Raw genomic sequence first — 16,565 nt, 5'->3', positions numbered from 1 at the left:
GACAAACCCAGAAGTATGTGATGTCAATTCAGGAGATGGATACAGAGAGCAGGAATGCCTCAGCCATGCAGTCAGCTTCAGAATGTTGGAGGTGCGTTTTATTATATAGGATAGGATGAGTAATCCAAGGTTTGTTTCTTGATCGGTGTGTCCACCTTGGTTTGTCAGCAATAACACTTTCTCTACAACTGCATGACTCCTGACACAGGCATTAATCGCCAAAACACCATGTCGAGTCTGTATTTTCTTTGCCATGGACGCTGGTTAACACTATCAAGTATTAAAAGTCTGTTTTGGATCTTTGAGTTGTTTGCTTCTGTTTGGTTTCTTGCCTCACTGGTTCATCCTGCTGTTCTCGACGTGGGGTTTTTCCTTCTCTTGTATACCATCAAAATTAAACAAACATTTCTACACTTATTTCATAATAGTGACATCTAAGGAAGTAGTTAATCATTCCCAATATAAACTAATAGAAGAAGTGAAATAACATGGTGAATGCCAGCTTAGGTTTTCCCTTTAAACAGAAAGGTCATGCTAAAAAAAATATACTAGAACTTGGTAACAGTACACTTTGTTGCTGACTTGGAGACCTGGGTTTAATGATAAATCTACTATAAATTTTGGCACTTTTAGCCCATGGATCATTAAACTTTATACAGAACTCTACATTTTAGTCCGGAGGTAACCTTATCAACATGGTTATAACTTACAATTATAGGTACTAAGACAACACATAACTACAGGCCTAATTTACAACATGATTTCCCAAAGGCATACATGAGGTGAAAACCTTTTATAAATCAAGCTCCAATTATGTGCAAGTTTTCCAAGGGGTTTGTCCAAGGCTTTCATAGCAAAACACTGAACATACCTAAGCTGTATTACAATTTTTTTTTAACTCTGATAGAATCAAAAGATGTTTATATTTCTTCTCATGGTCTGATGCAGAGTGTAGAATTTGTAATGTGGGTGTTTACGAACTGTAGATGAATATTATTTTATTTTATTCTAATCTAACTGTTTTTATGTAATTATAAGGAAGATATAATATCAAGTTTTTAAAAATATAAAACAAGACAGAAATACTTATTGTTATACACATTTGATACACTGCCTTTCTGTGGTACAACTAAAGCAGTTTACACATATATGTAGGTACTTTCTCTGTCCCTAATGGTCTCACAATCAACCCCTCAACCCCCCCCCCCCCCCTTTTACAAAGCCGCACTAGCAGCTGCCGGTGTGGTAATGGGCTGTGTCGGCAGCACAGCTTTGTAAAAAGGGGGCAGGGGAGTAAGATTTTGTACCTGGAGCAATGGAGGGTTAAGTGACTTTCCCAGGGTCAAATTGATCTGCAGTAGGGATCAAACCCAGTTTCCCTGATTCTGCAGTAGCATTAACCATTAGGATACTTTTTTATTCCAAGCAACTACAGAGCTATATACCAAGGATTTTGAAACTTCCGGATTGGTGGTCCGGTGACAACTGACAACATATTCATTTCTGTACATTTTGTCAGAATACGTTAAGACAATACTAGTTCATGCATACACTAGCCCATTGGAAGTATTTAATGGCCTTCATCTGGGCAAGGGCTCAAGGAAGTAGGAGTCATACAGAAGTAGAAACAGATTAGCAGGATTTACTACAAAGGAAAAAAGTGCTCATTTAAGTATTTTCTTTCTCTTCCTTTATAAAGAGAAAGGGGAGGCCTCGTTCTTTCATCCCTTCAGCTTCCAGCGTGCCTCATCATTTCAAACAGAGTGAATGTTTTCATTTATTGCATGTCTCATGTTAATATGTTTTATTGTAAGCTTACACAACAATATTTTGAATCTTAGAACGTAAAAAAAATGGGAAACATGCAGCCTAATGTTTTGCCTCTTACACATGCAAAATGAATAGGATATCAAGGACACTGGGCTAGATGAACCATTGGTCTGACCCAGTATGGCTATTGTTATGTTCTGTATATGTCACCTAAATTTGTGCGTAGATCCCAGATCCGTGTGTAAACTAATTAGTCAATTAGATGCTAATCAATTGGCATTAACAAGCATGTAATTGACAGTAATTTATTTAATTATTTTTTGCATTTGTATCTGCCCTACATCCTATTCTATAGCATGCACACCTATATTTCATAGGGCACAACTCCAAAGGGGGTGTGGCCATGGGAGGGTCAGGGGCATTCCCAGGATTTAGGCATGACGTTATAGAATGCCTGCATTTGCGCACCTAACTGCTAGAAGTTGGGCACCAGCATTTAACAATAAATTATCTCATTCCAAATGAAATTAGAAGCATAAACTCATATCTTACATTCCATAAAGCTTTAAAAGCTTACCTGTTTAAAAAATATTTCTCTATGAAATCATTAATTCGTAAAATTATTATTCCACTATATTTATACCATTATATTGTTTTATTGTAAGCCACATTAAACTCAAGAAAATCCCCCAAAAATGTAGTTTGAAAATAATTATTTTCAAACTACATTTTCGGGGGATTTTCTTGGGTTTTTGTAGTTTGGTCCCTGTATTTTGTAGAAGCTACATTGAACTGAAATTTACTTTTTGGGTATATTGAGATATATACGAATTTTTAGCCCTTCGTACCTGCCTTCTGTGGGCTGATGGAGTGAACAGTACTGACAGGAAGATGCTTTGTCCAACTTCACAGGAAGGAGGTAACTGGAACTTGAGTTTCACTGAGAATTTGGAGCTTGGGGTTCATAATACTGAGCGCAATTCTGGTCGCTTTATCTCAAAAATCATACAGCGGAATTATAACAACACCTCTTACTTGATATCCAAAATGTTTTCTCCCTATACCTTTTCTTTAGTTCTTGTAGATCATCTATATTCTCTGTAGTATACAATTTGCATCTATACTCTGAAATGACGTTCTATTAATCTATCTGTTTAATCTACCAGGTCATCAATATTCTTTAGGTAACACCAACCAGCTTATAATCGAAAGTGATCGCCGGCCATCTTCCGACACAAATCGGGAGATGGCCGGCGATTTCTTAAAAGCGGCGAAATCGGTATAATCGAAAGCGGCATTTTTGACAGCATCGCCGCTTTCCTGTCGCTTCACCGGCAAAAGTTCAATGGGGCGTGTCGGTAGATTAGTGAAGGCGGGGCATGGGCGTGGCTATCAGATGGCTGACTTTCACCGATAATGGAAAAAAAAAAAGCGGCGTTAAGCAGTATTTCGCCGGCTTTACTTGGTCCTTTTATTTTCACGACCAAGCCTCAAAAAGGTACCCCAACTCACCAAATGACCACTGGAGGGAATGGGGGATGACCTCCCCATACTCCCCCAGTGGTCACCAACCCCTTTCCATACTAAAAAAATAAAACTAAAAACCTTTTTTGCCAGCCTGTATGCCAGCCTCGAATGCCGTACCCACCTCCATGACAGCAGAATGTGTTGTATCCTCCGACTGCCTTTCCCTGGTTGCGATGTGGCTCTCGGGTGAGTGTGACACCTTTTCTGTTAGGTGCCCTGCAGAGTCACATTAGCAATGCATTGTGGTGGGTGTAGGGTACTGGGCTCTACTCCCATGGTGTTTTCCCCCCTGCTAACTGGGTCAGAGTGTGCCCTGTTTTGTTTCCTGTTGTAGTCTATGCGGTAGTGGCCATTTTTGTAAGCCAGTTTTAGTTCCCTTTCCTGTGTTACCCACGTTAGAGAATGTAGTTCTTACCTTGAATGGTGCTGAAAGAGGGCATTGTACACCATTGTGCCAGCTCTAACCTACTGCTAATCTTAGTACCAGGGGACTCTTTGCCAGTGGGGCACAACCTCTGATCTGCAGTTAACTGTGAGTAAACGTGGTTATTTCAAGAAAGGACTTTTTCAAAGAGATTAGTCTTCAGGTGTGAACTGGTGTGCCAAAGTTATACAGCAGCAATAAGTCCTAGAGGCTGTATGCAGGTCTCTGGAGCAATTTTAGTGGGTGCAGTACATTTGTGGGTAGTGGGGTTGGGGGGCTCAGCTCCCAAAGTAAGGGAGCTATGCACGTGGGAGCTTTTCTGAAGTCCACCGCAGTGACCCCTAGGGTGGCTGGTTGGTGTCCTGGCATGTCAGGGGGGGCCAGTGCACTAAAAATGCTGGCTCCTCCCAAGGCCAAATGCCTTGAATTTGGCCGGGGTTTGAGATGGCCGACATAACTTTCCATTATCGCTGAAAAACAAACCCGGTCATCTCAAACCCGGCGAACTCCACAGCATTTGGCCGTGCTAAACCATATTATCGACAAAAAAGATGGCCGGCCATCTTTTTTGATAATATGGTTCCGGCCAGCTGTAGCGCCACCGCCAACATAGATCGCCGGCGATCTATTTGGCCGGCAACGTTCGATTATGCCCCTCCAACTGTCTCTTTTACTCTGTAATGGCGATCCACTTTGTTTATTCACATAATCTATTAGGTTATCCATGTTCTCTATTTAATATCAATTGTACCTTTTTACTCTGGAGTGGCAAGTGCCATGAAGGAACATTGTAAGCCACATTGAGCCTGCAAATAGGTGGGAAAATGTGGGATACAAATGCAGCAAATAAATAAATAAATAAATTTACACCAGCCTTTGGTAGCCATAAACGTTCGCACCAAAAGTTAGGTGTAAAATGCATGCTAAGCTAGTGTTATATACAGGATGCTTTGCGCAGAGCACCCCCTACAGAATACTAGTTGAATATGGATCATCCTGGTGCCCTAACTCTTGGTTATAGCAAAAGAGAGGGAACGAAGTACAAACTAAAGTCCAAACAAAAAAACAGCACCACGGGCCTTTAAAAATGGAACATAGTTGTTTAACGGATACAGAAAGTGAAAGTGCCTTGTTGCTTTGTAGCTTTTACTATATGAGACGTAGGGTAAGGAATAATTTATTGTAGAGGAATATATTCGAGTTATTTCCCAAGTTTTCCACGTCATCACTGTGTCCCCTGATGCAGGTGCTAGTCACCGAAACACGGCCCGTGTCGGGTCTTTTTGTCAAGGCTCATTCATTAAAGAACTGTGTTCCATTTTTAAAGGCCGTGGTGCTGTTTTTTTTGTTTGCCCTAACTCTTGGCACCATGTATTAATCTAGCCCTAAATTCTTAACTCTGTTTGGTCTACAAGCTAATCCATTTGAAGACCATGCAGGATTTCTACTCATCAGAAGACAGGGAATCATCACTGCAGCATTCATAAAAATATAAGATTTGACATACTGGTGTCAGGAGCTCCGCAAGGCAAGAACATACATGGGGAGGCCCAGGAAAGAGTGAAGAAGGCAGGATTAGGAACCAGATGTGGAACAGAAATTAGGCATGGAACAGGAATCACAGATAGCGTAGGAACCAACCGTGGTGCAGGAATCAGGTGTGAGGCACGAACGAAAGGTACAGCAGGAATCAAAAATGAACCAAGTAGAGAAGAACTTGCAGTGAAACAGCACAAATTGCTGGGATAACAGTAGATGCAGGTCAACCATTGAACCAGCAAGGGTGTGTCGGGCTGGACTTCCTTGTATACTGCCACTGATAATACATGCCTCTTGCTGGTCTTACGGGCTCCTCCAGGCGCAGGCGTCTCCTTTTGCCCCTTGTGGTCATAATTCTAGGAGCCGAGGTGGGAAATAAGCAACCTTTGTGGATCAGCCACAGTTTTCAGTCAGCCTGCAAGACCATGAGTTTGATTCCTGGCAATCCCTGATGTCCTGGTCAGAGTCAACAGCTCCTAATCCAACAGTTACCAGATTTTTGGCTTGCAAATCTAAGACACCCAAGCAGGGTGGGGCAAGGCGTTCCCAGGGAAACTTTCCACTTATACAAAGTTTAATCTACCAAAAACAATATTCTGTCCCTTTATATCTTAAAAGCACATTAAGTTGCTTAGCACACATATATTTAGGATCCAGTACCAAAGTCTTAGGCTGGGTGATACGTCCACATACAAGAGAAATAATTATGCAACAAAAAAGCCAAATCAGCTGACAAAATCCAGTATTCAGCATGTAACTCTTATGTGGGGCCATATGTTCAGGTTCTGAAAATTTGAGCTGGGTCCCAAGACATTTTTGGATGAGATTCAGTAAATGGCCCCGATGTGCGCTGAGCGTTATTCTATAAACGGTGCTCTGAGTTGGGCACTATTTTTAGAAAAGCATGTAGTGCCGGGATCCGCACCCAACTTTCGGCACAGGGATTTACACCAATTGAAACCAGGTCTAAATCCTCACATGTAAATTAGGCACGGATCCCCTGAATTCTATAATACTGTGCACATCTTTAGTGAGCGCCCCCACCCACCCATGCCCCTCCGATAGCCACACCCCCTTTTCAGTTCTGCACTAAAAGATTTAGTAGATGACGGCAGAAAAGGACCTGCACGGTCCACCCAGTCTGCCCAACAAGATAAACTCACATGTGCCATTTTTTGTGTATACCTTACCTTGATTTGTACCTGTCTTTTTCAGGGCACAGACCGTATAAGTCTGCCCAGCACTATCCCCGCCCCCCAACCACCCACCCCACCTCCCACCACCGGCTCTGGCATAGACCGTATAAGTCTGCCCAGCACTATCCCCGCCTCCCAACCACCAGCCCCACCTCCCACCACCGGCTCTGGCATAGACCGTATAAGTCTGCCCAGCACTATCCCCACCTCCCAACCACCAGCCCTGCCTCCCACCACCAGCTAAGCTTCTGGGGATCCCTTCCTTCTGGGCAGGATTCCTTTACATTTTCCATCTTTCCATCTTAGCAAGATGCGCATGTTAATCCAAATTATTGCCAAATAACGCCAATAACTGATTGTTAGCACCCAATTATTGGTGCTAATTGACTTGTTACTCAATTAAATTGTGTGCACAAATTGGGAGTCCACCCAAATTTGTGTGTGTAATGTTGAGCATCATATACAGAATCCGTGAGTTTATGCTGATGAGTTATAGGTCAGACAATAAATATATCCAACCTTTGGGGTCCCTGGCTTGGTTTATTGTTCGGCATCTTCTTTTTTTTTTTTCTTGCTCTCAGATCTCATCTATGCCTTTTGTTTTGACTCTGTTGTTTTCCTCCTTTTTCTTTTTAGCATCAGCTCTGACTCTTCCTTATTTATCTCCTGCACCAGTGGATATTTAAATACTTTTCCTTCTCTATGTACGTTTCCACCCTTGTCTCTTGATGATCTCCCCTTTTCCTATCCTTCCTCCCATTTCTTTTCTCTCCCTTCCATTTCTCGCTCTCTCTCCAGCATTTTATTCCCACTTTGTCTCCATTTTTCCTGAGTACTCTCTTATTCACTCTGCCTCCCTCATGACATACTTTCATTCTCTCCTCTCCCTCCCCCCCCCCAAAAAAAAAACCAGCAACTCTCTCTCTCTCTCTCTCTCTCTCTCTCCCTCCCTGCTCCCCTGTGGCCCAGCATCTCCATCGCTATTGCTTATCCCTTCCCCCTTCCACTCCAGCTGTTTGGGTAGCCTATGTGTAATCAGCTCCTGGTTTCAATCCATTTCTCAGTAAACAGCTGTTCAAATCACTGAAAAAAAAGAGCACAATAGAAAGATCAAAATAGAATATATATAGTGAACATATTATCCCCTGGATTCTGTATATGAGGGGGGGAATTCTATAGTGGAGGAGTGGCCTAGTGGTTAGGGTGGTGGACTTTGGTCCTGAGGAACTGAGTTCGATTCCCACTTCAGGCACAGGCAGCTCCTTGTGACTCTGGGCAAGTCACTTAACCCTCCATTGCCCCATGTAAGCCGCATTGAGCCTGCCATGAGTGGGAAAGCGCGGAGTACAAATGTAACAAAAATAACATAGATACTATTGGAGATTCTACATGGAATGTTGCTACTCTTTGAGATTCTACATAGAATGTTGCTACTATTGGAGACTCTACATGGAATGTTGCTATTCCACTAGCCAAATATATGAAGCTATCACAGATACTCTGCTGTCAATACCAGATAGTCTAAATACGTAAAAAGCAGAGTTTTTTTGTCTATGAGGGAAAAGTCTCAACCACTACAGCTATATTCTATACACCTGAGTGTTCATTTTAGGCTATAAAATGAACACTCAGGTGTATAGAATATAGCTGTAGTGGTTGAGACTTTTCCCTCATAGACAAAAAAACTCTGCTTTTTACGTATTTAGGCTATTCCACTAGCAACATTCCATGTAGAAGGCTGCGCAGGCTTCTGTTTCTGTGAGTCTGACGTCCTGCACGTACGTGCAGGATGTCAGACTCAGAGAAGCAGAAGCCTGCGCGGCCACATTGGTGATCTGCAAGGGCCGACTTCTACATGGAATGTTGCTAGTGGAATAGTAACATTCCATGTAGAATCTCAAACAGTAGCAACAGTGGAGGAGTGGCCTAGTGGTTAGGGTGGTGGACTTTGGTCCTGGGGAACTGAGTTCGATTCCCACTTCAGGCACAGGCAGCTCCTTGTGACTCTGGGCAAGTCACTTAACCCTCCATTGCCCCATGTAAGCCGCATTGAGCCTGCCATGAGTGGGAAAGCGCAGGGTACAAATGTAACAAAAAACAAATATATATATAGCGTCTAAAAAAACCACACAGAAAACATTTCTGCTAAGCGTATTCTATAAGCGGTGCCTAGATTTAGGCATTGTATATAGAATACGCTTAGTTGATATCCCAGCGCTTAAAACTATGCACCTCCATTTACACCAATGAAAACATAGCGTAAATCCCGGCATGTAGATTTAGACTCAGAGGACAATATTTTATAACTATGCATGTAAATTTCGGAATGCCCACAAAATGCACATTTCCCTGCCCATAACCACACCCCTTTTTGTCTGCGCACATTAGAAGTTAGGCGCAGTGCATTACACAATATGCTTAGCAAGTTGTGTGTGTAAATTCTAATTATTGCCAATTACTGCTCATTATTGCTTGTTAAGTGCTGTTATCAATTCTAATTTGCTTGTTAAGCCAATTAAGTTACGTGCATTGTTATAGAATCCACCTGGATTTCAGCCTATTACTACTATTTAGCCTGGATCTCTAGGTGTGCTATATAGAATCCGGGGTTGGTGCCCAAAGTTCCATGCCCAACTTTGGGTGCGATTCCAAGTTGCGCACAGAAATATATTGGATAATAAGCTCTGAACTATCAATTATTGGGTGGGGGGTCGGCGGCACCTGGGGGGCTAAAATGTGCCCCCTCACTTTGGGCTCTGGACCCCCCCTCCTGCCGAAGTCTGGCTACTCCCCTGCTTTATAGACTAGCATTTGGGGCTAGATTCTATATATGGTGTCTGAAAAATCCGCTCAGTAAAAAAATATGCTTAGGCGTATTCTCTAAAGTATGCCTAAATTTTATAGAATCAGCTTAAATTTCCAAGCAGTATATAGAATACACCAAGCGCCTCTCCACACAATCAAATTTGGTTGCATACATTTAGGCCATGTTTTACTTGGCCTAAATCCTGACGCCTAAATTAGGTGCAGAGCGGCTGTAGTCTACAATAATGCACACAGAGTTTTGAAACACCTGCAACCCGCCCATTCCACGCCTATAACCACGCCCCCTTTCAACTATTTGACTTGGAATTTACACACATCACATTACAGAATACACTTAGCGAGTTGTGCGTGTAAATCTTAATGCCAATTAGTGCTAATTCCTTGTTAACATTCAATCCAATTAACAGTGCTGATTAGCTAGTTAACCAATTAAGTTACATGCATTGTTATATAATACGCTTTGATTTCCATGTGGAAATTAAAGCACAATATATAAAATTTGGGTGTTGGTGCTTAATTTTTTTCAGTGCCTAAGTTTTGGTGCTGTTTATTGAATTCCCTCCTATGGGGCTCATTCAGCACTAGTACCCACCTAACCATCTGGGTAAGTTAGCCAAGTACTGAGGCTAAATGTTGAGGATACCCAGAAAACTGGTTCTACCTTGTCTCACTCCCCAGCAGAACCCAGAGAGTGCCAGGATGATCATTGTAGATTTTCGCTTGCATGGCTCTAGTGAATGGCACTCAGATAGGAGCTGACCCAACCCAGATAAGTGCAGCTAAGAACTGGGCCCCATGAATTCTATGCATTATTGACCACAAGGATATACCAAGAATATAACCTACCCATGTGCCTCTAGCTTGTAACAAGTTTTAACAAGAAGCAAGGTTTCTTCCTTTAGTGAGAGATTATGGTAGGTCTCAAGAATCCATTGTTGTTACTCATAATATTCAACACTTGCAAGACATCAAAGCACTGGAGAAGTTTACTACACTAATAAAACAGAGTGAAAATAATCAATAGATTGCTTCAATAAATCTTATTGAATTGATTGCACAAGCATGATAAAGATGTTATTTTTGGCATGATCCATACTCAGAGGGCTCCTTTACCTAAGAGGGCAGTTCACATTATTAAAATTTAAGCAGTCAGTTCCACAATACAAAAGCGCACAGTATGCCACAATCTAGGGAAATGCAGGATACAATTTACAGCGTGAAATGACTGTGAACAAAATAATGGGCCCTTTTACTAAGCTGTGCTAAACAGTGGCCTGCGCTGTGACTGCGGCATGGGTTTCACGTGTGCTGAGACCACTTTTAGAACGGCTGCAAAATGGACACATTTTCCATTTCCTCTATTAATGGCCATGTGCTAATTTCCTAATTAGCGTACGGCCATTAGCGCAGGAGCCCTTACCAACACCTATTTTCTAGGCAGTAAGGGCTCCCAAGCTAACCATGCACTAATCAATTAGTGCATGGTGATTTAGCTGCGCTAACTGATTAACACTGGGAATGCCTACTCTCTGCCCCCCAAACACACCCCCAGCGCTAAAAAATAGAAAGTATTTTTTAGTGCGTGGGAAGCAGGAACCGATCCAAAACTACCTCAGGGTGCCTGTGCGCTCTGCACGGCAGTGCATTTTAGCCTGCGATAAGCAGACGTTAGTGCTTACTGCAGTTGAATAAAAGGGTCCCTAGTTTTGTCAATGAAAATCAGAGTGGCAATTCATATTCTAGGTTCTTTTTCCTCTAAATGTTGCCCCCACATAGGCAGGGAATATTAACACACGCAAATCAAATGTCCTTTGGCCAAATAAAAAAAAATCAGTCACAGTAACCCCAGTATATATAATCACGAGAAGTCAACACTCTCTTTTCCTGTATGTTCCATGACAGTCTGCTGAGGGTTCTCTGCTCGGCTACAAGGTCTTCCTGTTGAAGGATCTATTGTTTTCATAGTATGAATTTTATGAGTGAGTCTTTTTAATGGCATTTCACTCTAAAAGCAAGTTGATAACTAAAGAGTGTGACTTATCTATCATGGGCCTCAAGACACTCCTAAAAGATATCAATTCACCTTGGAGTAATACTTTTTTAAAAAGAGAAACTGGTCAAGGATAAGAATGGCTATACCTGATAAACAGTGGAAGCAGAATGTGTGCAAAGACCTTGCTCTGTGGGTCAGTGTACTGCCAGTGCCAGGCAGCAGAGTTGGGTGTATTTCCTGGATCAGGTCTTCTGCTACCTGGTTTTAACAGAGCTGGGAATTCAGCAGTGTCAGCATTCACAGCACCTGCTGGACAGGAGTCCCAGCCACCAAGCAACAGTGAAACATAAGGCCTGATATTCAAAGCAAATAATACATTTGTCAGCAGGTGGTAAACACATAGAGGTCAATATTCAAAGCGATTTAAATGGCCATTCTCTATCTCTGTGGATAACAATCTCATCCTCCCCGTCATCAGCTCATAACCTTGGGGTCATCTTTAACTCCTCTCTCTCTCTCTCTCTCTCTCTCTCTCTCTCTCTCTCTCTCTCTCTCTCTCTGCACATATCCAACAGACTGCTAAAACCTGTCATTTCTTCTCTATAATATCACCAAAATTCATCCTTTCCTTTCTGAGCACACTACTAGAACGCTTCTCATACTCTTATCACCTCTCGCTTTTAGACTATTGCAACTTGCTTCTCACAGGTCTCCAACTAAGCCACCTTTCTCTCCTTCAATCTGTCCAAAATTCTGCTGCACGACTTACATTCCACCAGTGTTGCTATGCTCATATTATCTCTCTCCTCAATTCACTTCATGGGCTATCGGCGCTGAATAATCAAAGAAAAGAAAAAGTCTTCATATACTCCACTTTTTCTGTTATCAGCAAGAAACTTTTCCAGATGTGCCGGATCCACAAACACATACTGCTCTCCCTTAAAAGATATGAGACGGGTGCAAGGAAACTTCAAAAAGAAAGAAGCCCTCACTTTAAGGACCTGTGATTTAAGGGCTAATAAGGACTCTCTCTTAAGCTTGAGTAACATCAGAATATACTTGCATTTCCATCCCACAGAAAGGAAGGTCCTTAAACAAGAAATAAAATTTCAAGAACAAATTTCTCCCTTTCTTTCTGGCAAATGAAACCGAGATGGTGGCTCTTTCAGCAATTATAACTTGAGAATCCTCAAGAAGTTGTTAATTCAAGAGTATAAGTTGAAACCATAACAGGGACCCCCCCCCCCCTCCCCTCCATCCACATTCATCCCCTGTGTCATCACAGGAATATAAAAACATTTTTTTTTTTCAAACAACCTGTTCTGGCTGAGGACGTTTTAATACCTCCTCAAAGTTTGTGGAAAACAGGATTTCAGGAACATTCAGGAATCTCAGGTTTTATTCCCAGGCTGTATTCTCTACTGCTTCAAATAGACCAAAGCTATCCTTGATCCCAGAAACACAGCCTGCTGGGAAGTCACTTGAGGCTCAACCACAGGGAAAAAAAAAACTATCTATCAAAACCCCATATTTTTACATCCATTTCGTCCAATTTTCCCACAATTTTTCTTTAGAAAAAGTACAAAATTGAGCAACAATTCCCCTGTAACGCCCCCTCCATTTAAGTCACAACTTTCCACACATCCAACAAGGAAATATCTTTGTTAAGAGGAGAGTCAATGCCAGTGTTCAGCACATCATTAGAAACAGGCACTGCTTTTGGCAAAGGGAGCAGGTCTCAGCTCAGAAACAGACGTTGACGTACTTATAGCCTCTCCCAGATTACCTGAAATTTGGCACTGAATATTGGAGGACTAAATGTGATGAGGATAGCTACCAGAGCCTATGCGGGTCCTGGCCAATATTCACCAGGGCACACATAAGGCAGTTATGCAGGCCCTATCACTGAATGTCGGTCAGGACCTGCATAACTATATTTTAGCTAAAAAGTACCCAGCCTCCCTCCTTCCCACCCCCAGCCCACCAAGCCCTCCAACTCCTCCAGAAGAAGCTCCACTATCCCCAATCCCCCAAAGTCTACCTGTATCCCTGGTGGTCCTACTGGGGGTAGGAGCTAAGCCCCCCTCGCTCCTGCCCTTTGTGGCTGCTGGCTGAAAATGGCTGCTGATACCTGTCTTGGGAGGGGCATGGGCAGGTCAGGGGAATTCCCAGAATTTAGACACTGTTATAGAATACCTGGATTTGCACACCTAATTGTTATCAATTGGACACCAACATTTACACCAGCCTTTGGCAGGCATAAGGATGCTCCACACAGAGCGCCATTTTCAGAGTAGTAGCTTCCCGAGGAACATCCCAGAACCTAAGTTTGAGCACCATTTATTGAATCTAGCCCTTAACCCTCAGGCAAAAATTTAGATTGTAAACCCTCTGGGGACAGGGAAGTATCTACAATACCAGAATGTAACTCACCTTGAGCAACTACTGAAACAGCACAAGCTAAATCCAAATCCTTTTTGCCTTTCCCGCTAAAGATTATACTCAAGGAAGGAAGGTCCTAGCTTTCAAGTATGGAATTGATGGAGACCTAGCGTTTGGGTGCCTTCATGATTTTGACATCCTAGGCACATACCTGTGTTGCCTATGCCTATCTCAGGCCCTGAATGGCAGTGCACATTTCCTCACACATAAAAACAGCACCTCTAAGTATGACCAGCTCTGGTTTTCTGCCAGGTCTGTCCTCGCCTTTGCTGATAACTGCCAACAAAAGGTGCAAATACGTACTTGCACATTTATCTACTTGGAACTAATGTGAGACTATAATTACGTTACACACAGTCTAGCCAATGGTATTCATAAGCAAAATTTCTTATTGACTATTAGCCAGAGTCAGGCTTGAATCTGAAGAGGTAGAAAAAGTCTGCGTTCTTGTGCATATTCACTGAAGCATCCAGTTCCCTAACAGCTTGGGCTTTGATGAATTTAATATTAATACTGTTAACTTGGTCTGACCACATTGAGAAAAGTGAGCAAACTCATGAAAATATTCCTTGCAAACAAGTTTGTACTTTGCACTCCAATTACATTTCTGTTCATCTGCTCAAAAAAAGACAGAGAGAAAAGGAGAGATAGCCTTGACGTTGAGGTTAATTTTTACTCAGTACCAATTCTGGTAAACAGAAAACATAATCTTTCTTCTGAGCACATTAGAACTGCAAATGTTGTATCATAAAAACACAGAACCTCTGGAAATGGTTCATTTTTCCTGGCATGAGACGTCAAGTGATAGTACATTTCATTTGCTCTTCCAGAAAGCAGTCGCTGCTCATAGCCAAGCAGGATGAAAGCAGGCAGAAACCACCCAGCTCTTTACTCAAAGAAAAAAAAAACGTTTCTTGAACCAGACACTTTAAAACATCTCAGAGAAGATTGTTCAAATAAAAACAAAGTTTCCTTACCACAGTTACATTATCTAGAACAGGATTTCAAGCATGAAATGTAATTTAACTCTTAGTTCAACATTATTTTGGTGTCGTAAATTGTCTCTTTGCTTTGTTTTTACTGCATGGCAATTGTTTTTGCTACATAAAATATCTTCAGATGACTTTGATCAGGAAGCTGTAAAAATGTGAGGTTAGGAGCTGGCCCAGTGGCAGTGCTGTCTGTTGCCATGCAGAGCCTCGGAGTTGGATTCCTGGGCCAGACCCCTGCTTCCCAGGCTGGCTGGGAATGCTGCAAATGCTGCTTGCATAGTCCCATGAGGGTACAAAGTCCATTGGCCAAGGACTCTCTTTGCTATGACTGGACTATGTAAACTGAATGATGTTACAAAATAGGGGGAAGAATTCCTGGCTAGTAGCAGATGAAGGTTTATAGTGCCATAGCCCCCCCAAAAAGGCTGGTTCATGAAATGATACCCAAAGGAGTGCAAGGAACTGATCAGTCCCTACAAATATATAAGCTTACTGTTGTCCTTCCTTCCAAGCATAGGGGCAGATGCACAAAGCTTACCATGCTGGGAACGTTTGATTTAGACTAGTTGTAGCCAGTCTAAAGCAAACGCTATTTAGCCAGTAAACGTGTGCCGTTAGCAGCCACCGCGGACCCCATGCAAATGTATTAGAATGAGCTCATTAGTATTCTAATGAGCATTCTGGGGAAGCACAGCTCAAGAGCACCTAGCTCTAATGAGCAAATTTTACAGCTGCTCTGAAGCTGTTGGACAGAAGGGAAGCACAGACAGACAGCTGCAAAGGCTGCCTGCTTGTGCTCCCTACCTCTCACCTTCCGACCTTCACCCCCCCCCCCCCCGGCCGCTGACTTGTTGATCCTCCCTATGGGCACCCCCCAAATATTTTCCCATATCCTCTGGTGGTCCAGTGGACCCTGGATGCTCCCCCCCCCCCCAAGGCAACAATGGCCCTGGTAGTCTAGGGACCCCAAGTCCCCTCTGTGCCCCCTTTCAACCCCCCCTCCAGGCAACAATGGCCCTGGGGTCTAATGACCCTGTGCCCCAACCCTCCCCAAAGGCAACAAGTGACCCAACCCCCCTCCCCTCCCTGTACCTGGAAAAGATGGAGGCAGGAGGGCAGGAGAAACACCTCCCACCCTCCTGCCTCAGGGCCCACCCTGCACAAAATGGCAATGCCCAACCCTGGCCCGGTGAATCCTGGGATGCAATGGGCGTTGCTAAGCACCATATAAAGAATTTTCTTCCTTATATGGCGTGTAGCCCCACCCAATGCATCCCAAGATTCACCAGGCCAGGGCTGGGTGCCACCATTTTGTGCAGGATGGGCCCTGAGAAAGGAAGTAGGAGGTGTTTATCCTGCCCTCATGCCTTCATCTTTTCCAGGTATGGGGAGGGGCAGAAGGGTCAGGTCACATTGCTTTTTGGGGGGTCAAGAGGGGCAAACAGAGGGTCTAAGGGGCCACTAGACCACCAGGGCCATTGTTGCTTTTGGGGGAGTCAGAAGGGGGCCAGGAGGGAGTGCAGGGAGTTGGGAGTCCACTGGACACCAGGTATTTGTTCTTTGGGGTCGGCGAAGGGGTCGAGGTTGGGTGCAGATGCCAGGGTCAGGTTGGGTCTCATTGGGGCTGTGAAATGCCTTTGACAGCTCAGAATCACAAACAGGGACTGATGCACAAAGTGGGGTCCATGTATCTCATTTGCATGTGATCCCCTTCATGCATCGGTCGCTGTTTGCGACTCACTAAATTTTACCGAGGCACTCATATTTTATAGCTGCCTTTGTGCATCGGGCCCTCAATGAGGTTGATATTAAAGAGCATTTATTTATTTGGATTTTGCTCACACCTTTCTCAGTAG

At 43.2% G+C, this 16,565-nt stretch overlaps 1 long non-coding RNA gene across 2 annotated transcripts; it reads right to left on the bottom strand.

Annotated features, from left to right (window-relative positions):
* Nucleotides 1-7,401: 7,401 nt before the first annotated feature.
* LOC115477902 lies at nucleotides 7,402-14,948 on the bottom strand. 2 transcript variants are annotated; one of them, XR_003943395.1, is made up of 4 exons: nucleotides 14,695-14,948; nucleotides 14,401-14,608; nucleotides 11,422-11,628; nucleotides 7,402-7,539 (listed from the first exon to the last, which is right to left on the bottom strand). It is a non-coding gene; the product is annotated as an uncharacterized LOC115477902 (long non-coding RNA). The 2 variants fall into 2 exon arrangements; XR_003943396.1 differs by having other exon boundaries at nucleotides 14,480-14,608.
* Nucleotides 14,949-16,565: the final 1,617 nt, after the last annotated feature.

This window comes from Microcaecilia unicolor, chromosome 9 (assembly GCF_901765095.1).
Source record: "Microcaecilia unicolor chromosome 9, aMicUni1.1, whole genome shotgun sequence".
Classification (NCBI taxonomy): Eukaryota; Metazoa; Chordata; class Amphibia; order Gymnophiona; family Siphonopidae; genus Microcaecilia; species Microcaecilia unicolor.
Note: the sequence above shows the minus strand (reverse complement) of the source record. Positions and strands in the feature narration are given on the sequence as shown.